The sequence below is a fragment of the Anser anser genome (genome assembly GCF_964211835.1).
Source record: "Anser anser genome assembly, chromosome: 13".
Taxonomy (NCBI): Eukaryota; Metazoa; Chordata; class Aves; order Anseriformes; family Anatidae; genus Anser; species Anser anser.
The window spans coordinates 12,738,460-12,757,130 of NC_139734.1; the positions used below are offsets into that span (position 1 = coordinate 12,738,460).

The following is an 18,671-nucleotide window of genomic DNA, read 5'->3' on the forward strand; positions in this document are numbered from 1 at the left end:
TTTTTTATTTTTTTAATGTTATTGTCCATGCAATATGTCAAGCATGGACAAAGTAAAATGCTGCAGCCATAAATGTGTACGTCTCTAGAAAACTGAGAGGAAAGTTACACTGAAATCTTAAGAGTGCCATAGGGAGGTTTAACTGGGGAGTGGACAGAACTGCTTCTGATAAATAGACCCAATTAATAATGTAAAAAGCAATGCTTCTGTAGTTCGTTTTGTCTTGTTTTGTTTTGGTGTGTGTGTGTGTGTGAGATTGCTGCTCTTTGGCTGTGGAAGTGACACTTTTCACTTTTTTTGAAGGTGGTGATCTTATATTTCCTAAATGTGCCATAGGTCGTGATGTGCAATCGCAATGGCGGGTCCTGCCTTTATCCCTATGTTCTTTTCTGGCAGGGCTGTAAGGAGAAATACTGCACTTGAATGTCTTACAGTTTATGAATTAACAGTGTTGGGCATCTCTTTGGCATGACCTAATATGTTGTAATGCCAGTAAACCTTTTGCACAGAATAATGAATTTGGATTTTAATCCTCTGTGGAAACATTCACAGAAAGTGTTTTAAGTTATTTTTAACATCCAGCTTGTCTGTCCTCTGTGAAACTATACTTCTCCTTCCTTCCCTAAGACTTTCTATTTCAAACTGTAGCCTAGGTAGCCTATTACATAGACCCTCACAAATGAGGTCTTTATGTTGGAAATGGTGTGCCAAAATATAACATCAGGAAGGTGTTGCTTTAATTAATGTTTATGCTGAAAAAGACAGGAAGGCATTCTTAGGTTTCTTCTTTTTATGGATAAGAAATATAATAATATATTATCTCATGATAGCATGATTCCAATGCAAATGGCAGAGACTGGTGGCTTATTAATAGGCCTTGCCTGTAGCAAGCCTCCTTTCCCCGCTTCAGTTTGAAATTGATTATTTTAATACAGAATTCCTGAATGAAAGAGGTTCTTGGCCTTTTCCTGGGCTGTTGAATAATGTATGTGGGAGAAAGCAAATAGAAGCAGAGGGTCTCAGCTGCCGGAACAATGGGCCGTGCACAGAGCTGAGGGGGCACATTAGTTTATCATTGCCTTGTCAATCCTCATAGGCTGGGAATCGTGGGATAGCCTGGAAAGAAGCAGCTGCTGAACGTGTGGTAAACTGACCGGGGCACTTTAGAGAGACGACTACATTTACACATCTGAAAACAAGATATTGATTTTCTCTACAAAGCTGGAGAGAAATAGTCATCCTTAAAATATATCTGGACCATAGCTTATTTGCAAAAGTGCAGCGCTTTCTGGCTGTTCCGAGAGCCAGCAGCATCCTCGTGACAGGGCTTGCGAATCTAAAAATAGTCTGCATAAACTTTGGTTTTCCTCTTAGCTGATCAAATGTCCTCCTAATCCTTTTAGTGATTCATTGCAAGTAAAATGCAAATGCAAGCAAACTAGGTTTGTAAATATGAACAACGTTTTCACTAGATTAGTAGATTTTTTTAAAGATAAAAACATTTTTGAAGTTATATATTCCCTTTTTGTGGGCCAAACTGATCTTGAAGATACACTTGTGTGATATCCCTGATATCACAGGCTCTGTTCCTTCTGACAGAAGTGGAATTCACTTCTCAGTGCCAGTTAGGGTTTATTTTACCTTCTCAGGCAGGAGGTTTTCTTCATGCCTTTCAGAAGTGATAGAAATAGGAAATAGAAACAATACTCAACTTCAACAAAGCCAGTTGATTAATTGAAATATAATTGTTTTAAATAATGAATAGATTTAAAGCAGAGATGAGCACACATTTCCAGGTGTGGTGATTAGTATTTCAGGGAGATGCTGATGTCTTATTCTTGGCCAGGTTAATAGGATGCTGTTATGTGGCTGTGATCAGAATTGATGACTATTATTTTAGCTCTCAGAAATCTTATTTATGGCCCAGGATCTTCTGTGCTGGGTCAATACAAGACCATATTCACAATGTGAATCACAGCATGTTGAAAAGTTCCAATTGAAATGATGTTCTATCACTGGAAGAAAATATTTTTATCCATGTAGGTCTAATTGCACATCCAGGTTCCCCACAGATTTGTTTGCTGTCCTGATCTGTATAATTTGGATGACAGTTACAAACATGAAGACACTTGGCTTCATGAACTGCTTTCTTGGTTTTGCCAGTCAAAAACCAGGTCCCTCAGCCCTTACCAGCAGGTGAAGTCAATGCACCTTAACATACAGTATGTAGGTCTTGCAAGAGCAAGTTGTAAAATAAACAGCTTCGTATTTTGTTACTGAATATAGACAGCAGTGGTCAAAAGCCTCTCTCAAAAGTTTGGTTTGATTCCCAAATATGTAAGCTGTATTGCAAGGTACGACAAAATAATGACTTAAAATTGAGTTTCTAAGTCTGGATCTGGGAAGATAAATAAATGCTCACGTTTTCTAATGTTCAGAGAATTCAGTGCTTTCAAAAGCTATTTCATTTAATCATATTTTAACATGAAGCATATAGATTTAGACAACTATTATCTTAATTATTTCAGAATAATTAAGGCAGATTTTACTCTCAATACCAAATAAAAGTTAACCTCACCTAATAAGTGCCCCCTTAGAGTTTGCAGGTTTCCCATAGAAAACCAGAAGCTTCTGAAAACACAGTAATTGTTTTCCTGTGTTTTCCTGAGATCTGGTTTTAACTGGTTATTATGAATAGTGGCCTTATGAATAACCACATCAATGAAAATGTTAGGTGAGACACTGAAAAGTTGTGGTTAGAGAATCCTGACTAAGCAACAAGAAGAAAAAGGCTGAATGACATCACCCAAGGAGGAACTTTATCACTTACTGGAACTCCACATTGTATTTACTTCAGGGATTTTTTTGGAACAACAAAAAACTCAAAATGCCCTATATTGAATTCCTTTTCTAGTGATTTCAGTGGGAGCTTTGTCTAGGATGAGTCAGAAAAGATCCTCTTGAACTAAGTCATGAAATACAGGAAAGTTATTAATTTCTTCTTATACCTGAAAATATTGCTAAAAGATTTATTTGAATTAACTGCAGATTAATTGCTGGCAGCAAGTGGTGGTGGGACAAGATGAAGTCTTGACCAAAAAGATACTGTTTTAGATATCTTCCTTCCCTGGTGAAAAAAAAAAGACAGTGAATTTATAATCAACAGAAGCATTGGTGTAGTTGTACTGAGCACCTTTAAGACTACACTAGAAGATTTGTGACCTGTAGAGTGATACGGTTTGCAGCTATACTGGATTCTCACTCTGGAGGCACATACTATCACGCAATTTATCAATCAATAATCTTCTCAGTAACATGCCCCAGCTTTCATGTGTCCCTCTTTTTCCTTAAATTCAAACCAACAACCACTCCAGAAGAGATTATAATGAGGGAATGCACCCAAATATAGGCAAGGATGCTCTATCTACAGACACAAGAGGAGTTCTAGATCTACTAAGTAACTGAAAACCGTGTATAAGTTATTGGGCTGTCTTTGAACAGCTAAGTTGTTAGAGTCCTGAGAAACTGGACTAGTGAGTGCACCTGGTGCTGTTAGAGGGTGTGTGTGACTTGCAGTAGAGGCAAGATAGTTTCTGTGTAAGAAACACTGAAATAAATAATTGCATTACGGATAAAGGACTGATTGCAAGGAACTGATTTCTGTGTGAGATGGTGGATCGAGTAAATACAGTATCTCTAAACACGGTATTTTGGATATGTTTTAGATGTATTACATGTGTGTATTTACAGAGCTATGATGACAAAAACAGCCTTCATCAGCAGACACCAAAACACTGCTTTAGAAGGTGTGTTATCAAGTAGTCATTCCTAAACCTTTTTGGACACAAAGACAACAATACTCTGTCTTAAGCCAAATTCTATAAATATACTATTATGAAAATTCAAAATTAATGGAGTTTGATTTTGCTTCATTTTTTTCTTTGTTTCCTAGTTGCAGATAAGGTCCTTTAAGTATCTTCATTCAGATATCAGTGTTCTCTAATACGTCTGGGCATTGTGGGATGTGATTGAGATCACTGAACAGATTAAAATAAAGCCTGGCTGAGCACTGGAACTTCCCGTCTCTTGTCACCTCTGGTGATTCACCTCCTCCTGGGGAAACTTTCATTTCTGGACACCTTGTAGAGCACTAGAGGCATTTTAGGAACAATAGAAGGCCAACACAGAAATTCACAATGTAAAGCTCTGATCCTCAAGGTTTGTTTCTCTTTGACTGCAGAAGTCCACGGAAGTCAGAGTGTGCTGGAGTCAGTAAGGAGAACTGGGGCCTGATTGCTGAAAGCGTGCAACACGTGGGAGGAACATGAAGGCTGTTTTGGCATGAGCATTAAGCCATTACTCTGTATTATTACATGCACTGTAAGTAGAGTCCACTGAATGCTTATAAAGTATTGTGTGCCTAAATAGTTGTAATGCTCTCCTGAGTTCATTCTCATGATTCCTGTAGAAGGACTTGCCTTCTCTCCTGTTCTTTCAGTCTAATTCTATTCCTGCTAAGCAGTGAAGATATCCTGGGTCCACAACAACTCAAGCTGTTCACCTGAAGATGCTGTTGTATGTAGAACATAGGTACTGATCTCATTGTGCTAATTCATGACAGCAGTGATGTTTTGTAGGAGTCACTGAGGGCAATGGTATTGTTCCTTCCCACTGGCACTATTTAGAACGAGAATCTTCCTCCATACAGGGTTTGTTTTGAGCCATTCTCTTGCTGTACAACCTCAGGCAAGTTGTTTGAGCTTCTCCTGTTACTCAGCTGAGTGCAAAGCCCCAAGTCATGCTAGAAACCCGGTTTTATGTCTCCACAAAGATTTTTTCAAGCTTCTGCTCATAGCAGAAGGGAGGATGGAATAACAGGGATGCATTCAGTGAGCAGGGCAGATCGCAGGATCAAATCCCTAGCCTCATTACTGCTTCTGCAGCACTGGCAGGGAAGGACTGTCCTACAGGCTCGCTTGGGTTAAGCAAGATATTACCAGCTTTATGCCACTGGCATAAAGTCTGGAAAATATGAAGTTCTTTGACTGAATTAACAGAATTCCAGATGGATAAAAAGTGTGGAGATGAGTTACAACACCCTCAAATGATAATTGCAGAAGAATCACTTGTTACTTCATCCTTAATCTTCCCCTAGCTGGACAAACCGTTCACTGCTCTCCTGCCTTTCATTTTGATCAGTGGAAATAGTCTGCTTTTAGGGGTGTCCTGCTCCACTGTTTCGCCCCAGAAGAGTGTCATCTCCTTTCCCCTCTGCCCACTGCAAGTGAGAAGCTGGTCAAAGAACTGCATTTCTCATGCTCCCCCTGTGGCTGGCCCCGGGCTGCTGCAGCTCCTGCAGCATTGCCTGCCCGTGAGTGTTCCCACACAGGAGGTTCAGCACACCAGCACCCTTTTCTATGACCAGTAATAGCATTTCCTGATCTTGGTTCCCATTTCCATTCTCCGAGTTTACAAAGCATAACGCAAAGTTAAACATCAATTTGCCTTCACCTCCCAGCCCCCGTAATGTGCTGCTGTGCTCTGAGTCCTGCCTCGGTAACAAGGACTCTATTACAAGAAGAATATCAATATTAAAGTAATTTTCTCAACACATTTCCTTTTGTGCATGTGTGATGTGAGGGAGAAGCAGGAAGTAATACCTGCATTTTCATTCAGAGTAAATGTTGTTTAAATTACTTATTCTGCAGAGCAGCTAAATGCGGTTCATGTTACCCTAAAATTTCCTATTAAAATATATGCTGATTCATATTCACCCATTTCAAAAGATTTTTGGAATATATGAACAATCGTAGTATAGAACAGTCATCGTAAGGCTTTGTTTCCACAAATTTTATAGAAACATTTAGATACTTTCCCAGGCCAATGACCCTTGGTAGTGTACAGTATTATGCAAGGCAATCTATATTTTTTTGTTTTAGTGGACAGAAATAGTGATAACTCAGAAATATCTCTGTAGTGGGAAAAATACTTAAAATTTAACTTCAAACAGTGAAGGAATACAAAAAATCATATGATGCAGGGTATCTGTTTGCTGCTGACAGTGTTTTGCACTGGCTGTCATCTTTAATGTCATTTTTTTGTATCAACTGGTGCAAACTAGATAGCCTTTGAAGGTGTTGGCGAAAGCATAACTTTTTATTTTAGTGAAAAGTTTGTCTCAAATGCATTGCTTCTATGCCCTTGCTGCTATTTTAACCCAGAGAAACAGAAAACAAGATCATTTTTGCTCCTCCTATCTATGCTGCCTGTTTTTAAAGTTAGTGATCTCCTTAATCTGGTTCCCACTTATCTGTTAACAGATAAGGCTCAGTGGTTTAGCTAGTTAAACACTTCACCTCCAACTGGCTTATTGTGATTTATTGACTTCTTATTGTTCAGAGAAAATGTCCAAGTTAGGTGCAAATGCCAAAAAGCTACCAGAGTTTTTGTTGTTCTTGTTGTTGTTAGTATACTGCATTTTCTTACTTTTTCACTTCTTTTCACATCCATCCTTGTCAAACCTGAAGGGCTGAAGAGAGCAATACACAGTAGCTGACCACAAAACCGTGCGTGTCTGATAACAGTCACAGCAGGACTGTGAGTAAATAGCATTAAGGCTGAGATGCAAATCGGCCAGGCCAGGAGTGCACAGGGACGGCTCCTGCTAACCCTCGGAAGTAGCTAAGCTGTGATGGTAGATGTTTTCTGGAGACTGCTGTGGAAGCTTTGCAGATTCAAGTAGGGAAGCTGGGTGCAGATAGCTGGGTATATGTAAGACTGGCTCTTCCTTTTTAATGTGGCACCATTTGGAGGTGATGCTCTGGACCAAAAGCACCGATCGTAGTCTGTGGCCTGTGTAATAGGTTTATTTGAGTTCACTTACAAGCAGATGAGCTCCACCCCACCCGACTTGTCTTTGGTGGACAAATTTCTTATTTCTCTTACTACCAATTACAGCACTTTGGCTGTAGAAACAGAACCGTCTTCCACTCTCAGAAGAGAGTTATGTCGCACAGACTGGATGAGGAGGGAAATTTGCTGATGCTGTCCCTTTGGATTCAGACTAGTGAACGTTTCACTTTTACCTTGGACTGACAATGAAGCTGATGAAATGTAATTCTAGTTTAATGTCATTGCATGGAGCAGTATCTGTATTTCTGTGGGATATCTGCAGAAGCATCTTGTTGACACACCTCAGGGCAGGTCTTCAGACTTCATCTCAGGAAAGCATCTATCAAAAGTTCACCAGTTCTTTTCATCCAAGATCGGGTATCTGCTGATGCAGCTCGGAAGTGACTACAGATCCTCTCTGCAGTTAGACAGGCCCACAGGGAAGCGGCTTCTTGACCTCAGCAGTGGGGTGGAAGTTTAGAAATAATACATTTTCAGGTAAACTGTAAACACCTCTGTTACATTATACATTTTAATAGTCTTGAAATCATGTTCTTGTATGAGACAGGTTGAAACCAAAGGCCATTTAGGTTGAAGATAATCAAAGGTAACTTCCTGTAAAGTCTTCCTCTGACACTAACGCACTGCCTGCACCCAGAAATTACACTGCTTTCCTAAATCCCAGTATCATTACACTGGCATAGTCAGAGACCAAAGATGGCACTGCAAGCATTCCTTACATCTATTACTATATAAGAAGGGCAATAAAGTGGTCTTTATATTGGTGCCTATACTAAAGATTGTGCCAGTGTATCTATTTCTGTAGATTACATCCCCAACCAGAATTGTGTATACTATTGTAATAGTTGTGTGTAGAAAAGGTCTCTGTGTTAATTTGTCCAATTAAATCATATTAATGCAGTTGGCATATATCTAATATTATCTGTCTTCAGGTCAAGAACCATCCAGTCTGGATGTTAGCAGGGCAAGACTCATGCAGGAACATGGGCTTCCTCTGTTCTCCTGAGAATTCTGAGTTTTTAAGGTCCATTTGGCTTTGCTTAGTTTAATGTTACAATGAAATGCAACGTGTTTGCCTCCACAGCATTAGGAAACTTGAGTCATTCCTGGTAAACATGGATCTAAATTAGTGATATCAAACTCTAATTCACTTCATCTGGATGCTTGGTGCTCCTGAGACTTCTCCATCCCTAGCTTCAGACAGTGTTACTCTGGCACTGATTCCACTCAAAGGTAAATACCAGCTGCAGAAAAGCAGGGCATTCAAGACTGCTCTTTCATTATTATCATTTTTTCCTTCCTGCACAGTCCAGAAACTCCACAAGCATTTCAGATTTCATTAAACCAACCAGCATCCTGCCTTTGCTCCTCCACATTGGATTTGCTCTGCTATATGCACTGCAGTATGATCAATGTGGGATGACCAGTCTTTAATCAAAAGTATAGCAATCTTCTCTGACCTAAAAAGAGTATTTAATATACCCTAATTTTCTCTGGTCAAAAAGTATAACTTTATACGGAAATATAGGAGGAAAGCTAATAGCAAAACTCACTCTTCAGTCTTCCCTGAGATATGGAATGCCTCTCATAAAGGCAATTGTTTCATACTACTTATTCTTTCACTAATTCTTAAAGTATGGAAAGAAAATTTCGAATCATGTTTTTCAAGGTTACTTCTTATTTCCCCAGTTAACAGTCAGCTTGGCTAAAACACTAAGACTTTCCGTTTAATCCATGACATTTAAACAAGGTGTAAATATTCAATAAATAAAAAAGCAGCGTATAAAAGTAATTTTTAGAAATCTCCTATGTAAACTCATTTTAGGAAGAATCTCTGAGCAGAAGAGCAAGTCTTTAGTCTCTTTACATTTTTTAAATTCACAGCCTAAAGCATCTTTAGTTGGTTTAATGGAGCCACAAGGCATTACATTAGACAGCTTTTTCCTAGTTCACAGAGGTCATATTGACATGTACCTCGCGGTATTTCCTTGTTTTCAAGATAAGATAAAACAAAGGGGAAGTGTTCAGTTCCAGGTGAGTGCGAGAGGGCACAAGAAATGAGAAGAAGATAAGAGTGTTTGATGCAGGTGGGAATTTATCATGCAGTGTCTTTTTGCACTCAGGCTGCAATGGCGTAGGAGTCTGCCTGCTTCTAGAATCTCAGTCTTCCTGTTCCTAGTTTAAGAGTGCAAGCAAAAAAGGAAGTGATATAGTGGAATAATAAGCAATTGAATCAGTCAACACCTCATCACAAATATAGTAAGGGTATAGCTGGTCTTACTGATACAGATGGCATAATGCTGGGCTAACTCCCAGTCACCTCTCATGTTAAAATAGCAGGATAAATGCAAGTGAAATCTACTAGTGTCTGTTTTTCAATCCTGTCCTCCTTGCAGAACCAAATACATTCTGCTGTTGTAAAGATTTGGACTGAATTTGAATAACTGAATGCAACTCCTTTTCAGCAAATCTAAGTCTTGTCCTCTGTCCAGTGAAGTGTCATATGCTTCTTATCCTTTCTACACCAGTGCACACGGAAACCTTGACTAGCAGTGATAGGCAATGGTCCATCAGTATTTACTACTGTCCTAGCTGAGTGCCACTAATCAATAGTGCAAGGTTCATAAGATTCCCGTGTTCCAGTTTTCCCCTTCCTACTGGGAACAATTGTTCTTGATCCTTTTGTGCAGCTTGTGTAAGGGTGAAAATTTTCTGCCCGTCTTTCTCTTAGGATTTTTTAGCCAACTCACGGCTGTAAGGGATAAACTGGAGTTCATGGTTAATAATATGAACACTACAGATGGTCCTTAGAGTAGTTTCTAATGGCTAACTATCTTGAATGTGAACATTATTTTTTTTTCTTTCAGACTTGGGGTCTGAACTTCAGCTACTGTCATAGATTTAAAGGTCAGCAGCGATGGTCATGATCATCTAATTTAACTTCCCGAAGAACCTAAGCGGTGGGATTGCCTTCATGAATTGTTGCTGCAAGGTCAGTACTTGTGCTTCAACTAAAATTTTGTCTTTACAGAGCCATCTGTGCACAGTAAAGAAAAAAAAACTGCACTGTTCTCCTATGAGCTCAACTATAGAGTGAAATCTGAACTTTGTAGTTTATATAAATTTATCAAATTTCATAATCCAGCTACTACTGTATCTTCTGTCTAAAACACAGCAGCATCAGCTCTGAAATTCCTCTTCCATTTGTTCTGTGTAGGGGCTATGATCAAGTCAGATGATCTTTTTTGGAATGAGCTTTTGGAGTCTTTCACCACAAAACATGTTTTCTTGCACTTTACTCACTCATTTACTTCTTCTCTGGGCTCTTGGATCCTACATCATTAGTGAACTGTAAATGCCAGAGCTGTGGGCAGATTTCATGAACAGTAGTACCAATACCAGGCGAAAAGGTAAAAGAGCCTTGAGATGCTGCTGCTTATATACCCCAAGATTACACTGGCCCCTGGTTACACTGATTACACTGGTTAACTTATTGTGCAGGAGAATGATTTTCATCCACAGCCCAAAGATCTTTTTCAAAGTCATCTCTCTGGGATAGATTCCTCATCATGTTACTCATCATATTACTGTGGCCTGCATACTTCATTTTCAGATTTGTGATTTTATATTTGGTGCTACTGAAACATGTATTTGCTTTTTGTGCATAATTTACAGAGGTGTCAGCTCACTTTGCATTATTGGTCTACTCTTTTTTTTTTTTTAATTGAATGTTCCCCCAGTCTGCATTCTTTCTCGGTAATGTTTTTATATTATTCCCAAGTCATTGATAGAAATGTTAAGTAGCACAGAACAGACCCTTAGGGACTGCACTTGAAAAAGCTGTCAGACAAGATTGCTATTTATAATTACATTTAGAAACCTATTAATCGATTTAATGTATGTAATTTTAGGTTTTTATTGGTATGATTTGTTAATCAAGATGTCACCCATAAGCCATCACAGACATGCAAAGACTTTACATCAGTTGCTGACACACAGACTTCTTTTTGAATCAGTCCAGCAGCATAAATTGTAGATAAACCGATGCTGGTTAGCTTTGGGCCAACACCTTCCTTGTTACTACTGTCCGTCTTTAGTAGGTGTTGTGGTGTTTGACTCTCCTGGGGACAAGGCTCTTAGCAAGTGAGGTTCAGCATCCCAGAGTTTATGGAAAGGTCCGAAGTGGGAGATGGGTGCTGTCCATGGCACCTAAGGCAAAGTGCAGGTCCTTCGTTGCTGCTGCAGTATTTCTTACTTTCTTACTGCAGTATTATTTTTCCATTAAATTCTCAAAATAATCTCATTACAACCTGTTCCATTTTTTTCCTGGTGGATTATTTTTAAATAGGTAAAAGAGCTAAAATGAGGATTGTGCAGATAAACAGGGTGATTTTTTGAGATCTAATCATCACGTATTGCAAGAAAATAATATTACTTTATGGTATGGTAATAGCTAATGCTGAAATGTGTTACTGTCTACAGGTAAAACACCTGTATTATTTTGATGTAGCACAATTATTTCCATGTTGTTAGATTATATCAGAGTAGATATGTGGTCTAGCTTTTGTTAAAAAAAAAAGCACAAATCTGTTATGAATAACACCATGTGTATATTGCTTTGTATGTCTCTTTTCCTGCTAAAAAATAAATAGCAAATTACTTTCAAAATATCATGAAAATGCTGCTCCTCAGGATATATATCCCAGAACAATCCAGTCTTATCACTGAGTTTAAATAAGAGGGGGAAATAACCATAGGTGGCAATTAATGTAGCTCTCCCCTGAGATTTTTCATTAACCAATTAACATTTTATTAAAACTTCTCATATGTAGGCATAAAACATGCTATGATAAAACCATGATGACCTGTAAATTGTTACTCTGTGAACTGGTTGCTTTTGTTTCAGTTATAGTGCGTCATTATTGGCAGATGCATAAATCCATTGCTAGTAATGACTTAGAGACATGATGTATGACCTGTAAGTATATATGATTTTATAAATTAAAAGATTGGATAACTGAAACAAAGAAATTACCTGTCCTGTTTACTCCATGTAAATCTTGAGCAAAATATTCTGAATTTATTAGAAATTAAATGTGTTCCTTAAAACAATTTTTATAAGGGTAGAGAGCCACTGTCTGATATAGTAATACCAAGTCAAAAACTCACCAACTTGTTCTTCAGACTTTTTACTAAATCAGCTCACTTTCTGAAAAGCCACACTTCTTTACACCTTCAAGTCAACGGTCACCATCTATCATATCACTGTAATGGAAGGACGCTAGTGGAATTTGACTCTGAGCATTAAGGGTTAAGCTTTTTGAAAAGTGCATTGTTTTACGTTTCCCAGAGGGGGAGTCATCTTGCAGTGCATCGGACTGAGGTGCATCAGTCATGTAGCTTTATGTCTTGGAGTCATAAAGTCACCTAATCAGATGTGACTGACACTATTTGACATGACAAGTCACCCAGGAAAGTGCAAGAAAACAAAAAAACATGTTTTTTTCTCTGAAAATTCTGGTTAAAGCTACTGTCTTTTCCCACGATTTGTTTCATATTGCACTGAGGAACATAAGTTTTATAATGGGTAGGGGGAGTAAAGGATACATGAAAAGATTTTCTGATGTAGAAAAAATACAAGCTATTGTCATCTTGGCACAGTAAAACTTATGCAAAAATTGTTCTTGCAGTCTTTTCATAGCGGAAGCCTTTGGGAACATCATTTCTCTTTGGATGTGAGGAGATGAAGAGGCACAAGACTTCCAGTGCTTTTGTAGTGTAGGGGCAAACACACGTGCATATATGCACAAGGGATTTTGACAAGATCCACAAATGAAATTAGACACTTAGGTAGCTTTGCACGGCAGTGCATCATACATGCTAAAGCTTTCTTTTACTTGGAAGTACTCACACAAGACAGTTCTGGCACAAGAATGCTGAAAAATATAAAGCCTGGACTTTCATAGAGGGAAAAAGGCTCCTCTCTAGTTCTCCCTCAGTACGATGCTCACGATATGATACAAAAAATTTTCAAAGGGCTTTTAAAATTAGTCTCAGGGTGCAGCCTTCTCCAATTGCTTCTTTGCCTGAGCATCTATGCACACAGACTGTTGCATGAAAAATATTCTAAATGCTTGTACACATGCTTATACTATGTGGGCTTTTCAGTTCTCGTGAAGTGCAGCATAATTGGAAATACCTCACAAGCTTATGCTAAGAAGGGTTCAGCTACTGCTTGTTTTTGTAATGGTGTTCTCTCTCTTTCTCTCTTTTAATGATAACTGCTATCTTCACTTAAAAACTGATTTTTAAATTACATAATTTTGACATTAAGATAAACGCTTGAGAGGGGTCCATAAGAATTCAAATACCAAAAGACATAAAAAAAAAATATATCTGAAGAGTTTAGGCAATTATTTGAATTCCTGTGGTAGTCAATCATAAAAGAAATTAAATGGTTTAAAAATAGAGATTTTCACGTCCTAAGAAAATCATATCATAATTAAGTGATCAGGTTCTAGTGTCTGCATTTCTGTGTATCCGTCTTACTCCATGTAGCCTTATCCCAACACTTCCTTAACTCTCAGTGGAATTAAGGAGGTGTTTATTGGTGTCAGAATATAAAGATATAGATATAAAGGTATAAAGTTCAGGTTTCTGCAGCCAGGCAATGAAAAATTAGCATTTGAAAAATATATTTTTTTAAATGATTTATTTTGTTGTTGTTGCATAAACACGGATTTAGGGGCTTAATTGTAAGTTTCTGAGTTGACAGTTTATCTCATGCAACAGTAAGATTCATGCTGTGATAAAGCAGCTTCTCAAGAAGCAAGAAACCAAGCCTAGCTGAGGTATCAGCTTTCAAGAAGCTGTCTTTTATTTCGCTCCTGCAGTATTTATCCACTAAGCCACCTGTCAAGTATAGGAAGAGAGGCAGCTGTTTAAAATTAGACCAGTACACGTGTTAACAAGTAACTGTACATCCATGAGCAGGAGCACGGGAATATACTAGGAAATGGCTGATACTTTTTAGATTGCTCTGATAGCACTGGAGGTTGTCGATGTCTGAGAACTTGGGGTTTCTAGAGGTTACATATTTTCCAGGGAAGCCTTTATGGCTGCCTGCAGTTAGGCAGGCACAGACAGGCGCATTTCCCAGCTACGTACCTGGCGTGGACGCAGCCTGCTAGGCAGGTGGGCAGGCAGGAAACAGGTAAAGTTGGCAGCACCCAGATTTGCCCACGCACCGGTTGTGAACATCCCCACTTTGCAGACGGGCACTGGCACAGAGCGTTCTGGTTTAAAGGAGTTTCTGTGATGCGGGCTTTGTTCCCGTGCACAACGAAACACTGGAAATCTCCGCTTCCCCAAAACTGTTGTTTCTGTTTTTAGCCAAACATAACTGAGCTTTCTGAGTCTCTGACGTGTCCTACCCGTGACTAGGAGGAAAGCTGGGGAATAGTTTGGCCCAGCTGGGGCAGTGCTCTTGACTGTCAGGGCATTTTTGCTTTCACTGTGAGATGGGAGAGCATCACCGATTCCTTCGCTTTGTACTGCCCTTGCTGTGTTTGTCCAGCTCCACACCTGCTGCGTGAGGACCTCTCACAGCCCATGTGAGCTGCCTTGTCCTCGGAAAGACCCTCAGCAGCTTCATCTTCCCCCAGGGACTGGAAACCTGAGACTGTGAGCCCACAGCTCCCAGTGGGAAGAATATCACTTTAGCCTGGAATGATAACCTGGCCGGCTGGGTTTCCCTTGGGGTCTCTTACAAGATATTATTTCAGACCTGTGATTGCCTCCTCAGAGCCTCAGTATTGAGTGTCAGCAACATCCTTCCTGACCCTCCGTGTTTCCACACATCCTTCAAGAACGTTAGTCTCCACTCTCATCTTTCTCTTGTCCTATTCCCTTTCCCCCTGCCCCTCCTTCACCCTCACAGCAGCTCTGTGTCCAGATGAATCTGTGGATTCTTGGGCTAAGTTTGTTATTGTTTGTGTTCTATAAACCCCACTCCTCCAAAAGAGTGGATTATTGGAGGTTGTTAAATATAAATGCATTACAATTTTTTGTAAAGTGCCAGTTTTGCATGTTTAAAAGCTGCTTTTGGGGGTTTTCAAAGTCTATTTAAATAGAAAACATACAAATAAAGCACTGTCAGGTAGAAATAAAAGAGATTTTTAAGAGGACAGTTGAAATCCATTAGCGAGAATGAATCTCTTTTGCTTTTGTTTGAATCTCATGGAGATTAAGACTTTATTTTAGGCAAGTCCTTGACTACTACTAAGAAGCACTGCAGTATTTAAAGGAGTCTTTCTAAAGTGTGATGGTTACATCGCCTGTTACTCTGACAAGAGGTTGCAGGAAATAATAAGGCTAAGCTTTATGTAGCCTCTTTCAATTTCCGTAAAATTCTGTTTATCGTGTGTGATATGCTGGCTACTCTCTGGATGAATAAAGCTATCTTGCAGAAGTACTTCTGAAGAGTTGGATCCCAGCTTAATAGATTGAAACAGCGACCTTAATTATTCTGAAAAGTATGCAAATGGAATTATTTTTATTATCCAAAAATAATAGACCTTTCTGAATTCATTTGTGTATGTTCCTATTTTCAGGGTGGATTGTTTAATTCCTGTTTACAAGTGTTTGGCTTTTGTTACTATGGTTTGCTCTAAGCCACTTCTCCCCTTTTTTTCTTTTCTCCCATTAAAAGCCATGCTGCAACCTATTCGTTTAAACAATGATGTTTTCTCCAAATAAATCATCAGACAAGCTATTGGCTTCATAATCTTTACTTAAAAAAAAAAAAATTAAAAAAAAATATATCCACATGGGTGCACAGCATTTATCTAATTAATTTCTGATAATTTGCAATGTTAACAGCCAGCTGCCAGGGGCTTGTGTGACTGTTAATCTGTGGAAGAAGCCATGGTGAAATGATTAGAGATCTGCTCCTGCTGGTTGCCAGATAAATTCTTCTTATGACAATGTCACTAGGTTAATTAATTCAATTAATGACTCCCAATGCAATGTTTTTCTTTGTCTTTTTCATTTGCCACAGGCTGCTGAACAGGTACTCCTATGGATGTATTCTGAAGTTATGTCACAGATAAGGAATAATGTACCATTTTCATTTCTACTTCTGAAGTGTCGTTATTTTTAATGAAGTTTGGTAGCTGTTAGTTCCATTAGAAATCAGTTTCGTTTCTGTTTTTCTCAAATGTGAGCCACAAAATATATATAGTTTTAATATTTTCAGGAGCAGACATGTTTAGGTAACTCTAATGTCAGATTCTTTTAAAAGTTTCCTTAAAGAAAGAAACTCAGAATTAGTGTGGAACTTTGCTCTTCTGATACCATGAATAAAATATTTGCTTTCATCCCTGAAAAAAAGGAGTAGCCAAATGAGATCAGACCTCAAGTGTGTCCGGCTTATCATCTTAACCCTAGGAACCCAGGTAGCTGCAGTTGTCCTATCTACAGTCTCCCTGCACTTCTGCATTCACTCTACTGTTTGGCATTCATAGTTTTAATTTAACTCCTTCTCTTGAAGGTGAGTTCCAGATTTGAAAATGAGCCGAAGCAAGTTATAAATGCCAGTCCCACTGACAACGAGGTCCTGCCCTCATAGCGTTTCTGGGTTAGACCCCATGTACCTAACATTAATTATGGTATGTGAATAAATCAGATCTAGAATTATTTTAATCATTTGGATGACTGATTCAAACCCAGTGAAGATTTTAAAGGTCTTTGAATGAAGGCTGAATCTTGCCCAGGGGCATTGCAGCAACCTAATAAACCTGGAGGAAAAGTGTAGTAAGGGATGACTTGGGCTATCACCAGTGGGTTCACTCTTGCTATTTGCATTGCCCAAAAAGCTTAGGGACAGGTGACAGCAAAAGTTATATGTGTATATGGAAAATTGTTTCCATCTGAAGTGTCAGTGGGAGTCTCACACTCCATTTGCTCTGCATGGCAATACATGGCATTTTTTATTGTCTTTTTAGACCGAAGCCTGACTTCCCGGCCGCGCTCTCTCCTGTGCCTTATCAGCCCTGCTGAATCGGGGATTCAACGCTCAGCCTCCTCTTCGCCGGTGAGCTGAGGGTATGGTCTTTACTGCATGTAGCGTGAGATGCCTGCTCTTCCTAAACCCAATGCGTGCACGTGAGCAGCGGGTTCAGGGGGAGAGCGGGGGACCCTGCAAGTTCACTGCTGCGCTCCGTGCAGCGCTGCGCGGCAACAAAGCCTGCGGGGAAGTTTATGGCATCTTTTGACACTTGTTATCTAATGAAAAGGCTATTATCCCCCTAAGGGGGAAATCACCATGTGCTTTTCTGTAAATTCAATCCAAACATATACTTTTTAAATAGAAACACTCTGGTGTTTCATGTCAGGGCCCTTTAGCACAAGCAGCTGCCCAGGCAAGCCGTAGACGAGAAGCATAATTTGAGCTGTCATTTCCCCGCAGTAAATGCGATCCTTTGTCTCTAGGAGCTGAGTGATACAAATCAGGATATGTAAATTTGGGCAATGGATCTTAATTATGAGCAGCAGGTGTCTGTGCAAGAGTGCTCAGGTGAGGGGGGGATGTAGTACAGCTACTGTGACTTGCTTGTTGTCGGTGTACAAAGGGAGGGCTACAAAGCTCCAATTAATTATCCACATTAATGAGCTCAGCGACCCAAGTGAAAGGAGAGTGCCTTGTCTGCTGCTCCAGTTTAGTCTTCTCAGCAGACAGTGCTTTAAAACCCAGTTATGCTGCTCAGCCTCCGAAGTGCCCCGACAGTCATCAGTGAGGATTAAATTACCATAATAAGCCCTGAGAAATCAATTTGTGGGAATATAGACTGTGATGAATAAACCTGTTGGAGAAATGAATTGTCTGAAAATAATTTCCCTAAGATGCTTTGACCAGAGGAGCATCTTCCCAGTGTGTTTGTAAATGATCATCATTGAGGAGACAATACTGTTTACCTTTTGGTGATTTAAAAATAGGTAATTATTATGCTTTTTTTTTTTCTTTTTTTGGTCAACACATCACCCATGATTCTCACACTGAAAGAATTAAGGTCAGGTGAGCTGGGGGACATAATTCATGCCTGATGTAACAGATTGCTGTTGGACTATAGTGCCTCTGTTTTATGTCTGGACAGGCTCAGGTAAGGGAAGACAGACCAAGCTGATGCTTCTGCTGGTGCAGTCTGACTCCTGATCTGAGAGCATAACTCAGTTTCTGTGCACATTCAACCCGAGCTTTTCTAACAAGGGTACAAATAGTGTACCATTTATTAGGAAAAAAAATATAAATTATTATGGATCTTCTTTATTGCTGTTACTGGTCTGCTTTGTAGGCAAATATATAAAGTTGAAGTTACACATTGCGGCTTGAGCTGATTTAAGATCTTGCTTCTGCCTGCAAGTGTGACTGTCCCTGGCTGAATGATCCTACCCTTGTGCTGGGACATACACGAGGCTCTGCACTGAGACGGTTCAACTTGCTCACCAACAAAAAGTTAATCCAGCAAAAAACAACAGATGGCTGAGCTCTACCTCCCTCATCCCTTGGGATTAGACCATCCCTTTTGCAGCCAGCAGAGACCTGATAATTCTCTTGGGCAGTTCCAGTAGTAACAGACAGGAGCCACCCATGTGGACAGTAGAGACCAGTCTGTCACCTAGCCCTTCCGTCACTCATCTTCCCAACAGTTTTTTTTTTTTTTCCTCCAACTGTGGCAATATCTGTGCGGCCATACAGGGCC

At 39.5% G+C, this 18,671-nt stretch overlaps 1 long non-coding RNA gene across 5 annotated transcripts in view; it reads left to right on the top strand.

Annotated features, from left to right (window-relative positions):
- The window catches only part of LOC310880753, a 140,884-nt gene that overhangs the window by 81,132 nt on the left and 41,081 nt on the right, over window positions 1–18,671 (top strand). For 4 of the 5 annotated variants that reach the window (XR_014571894.1, XR_014571895.1, XR_014571896.1 and 1 more), the window contains 3 exons: window positions 4,241–4,380; window positions 9,780–9,904; window positions 16,917–17,005. This is a non-coding gene — a long non-coding RNA (uncharacterized lncRNA). The other variant, XR_014571898.1, reaches the window with a different exon arrangement.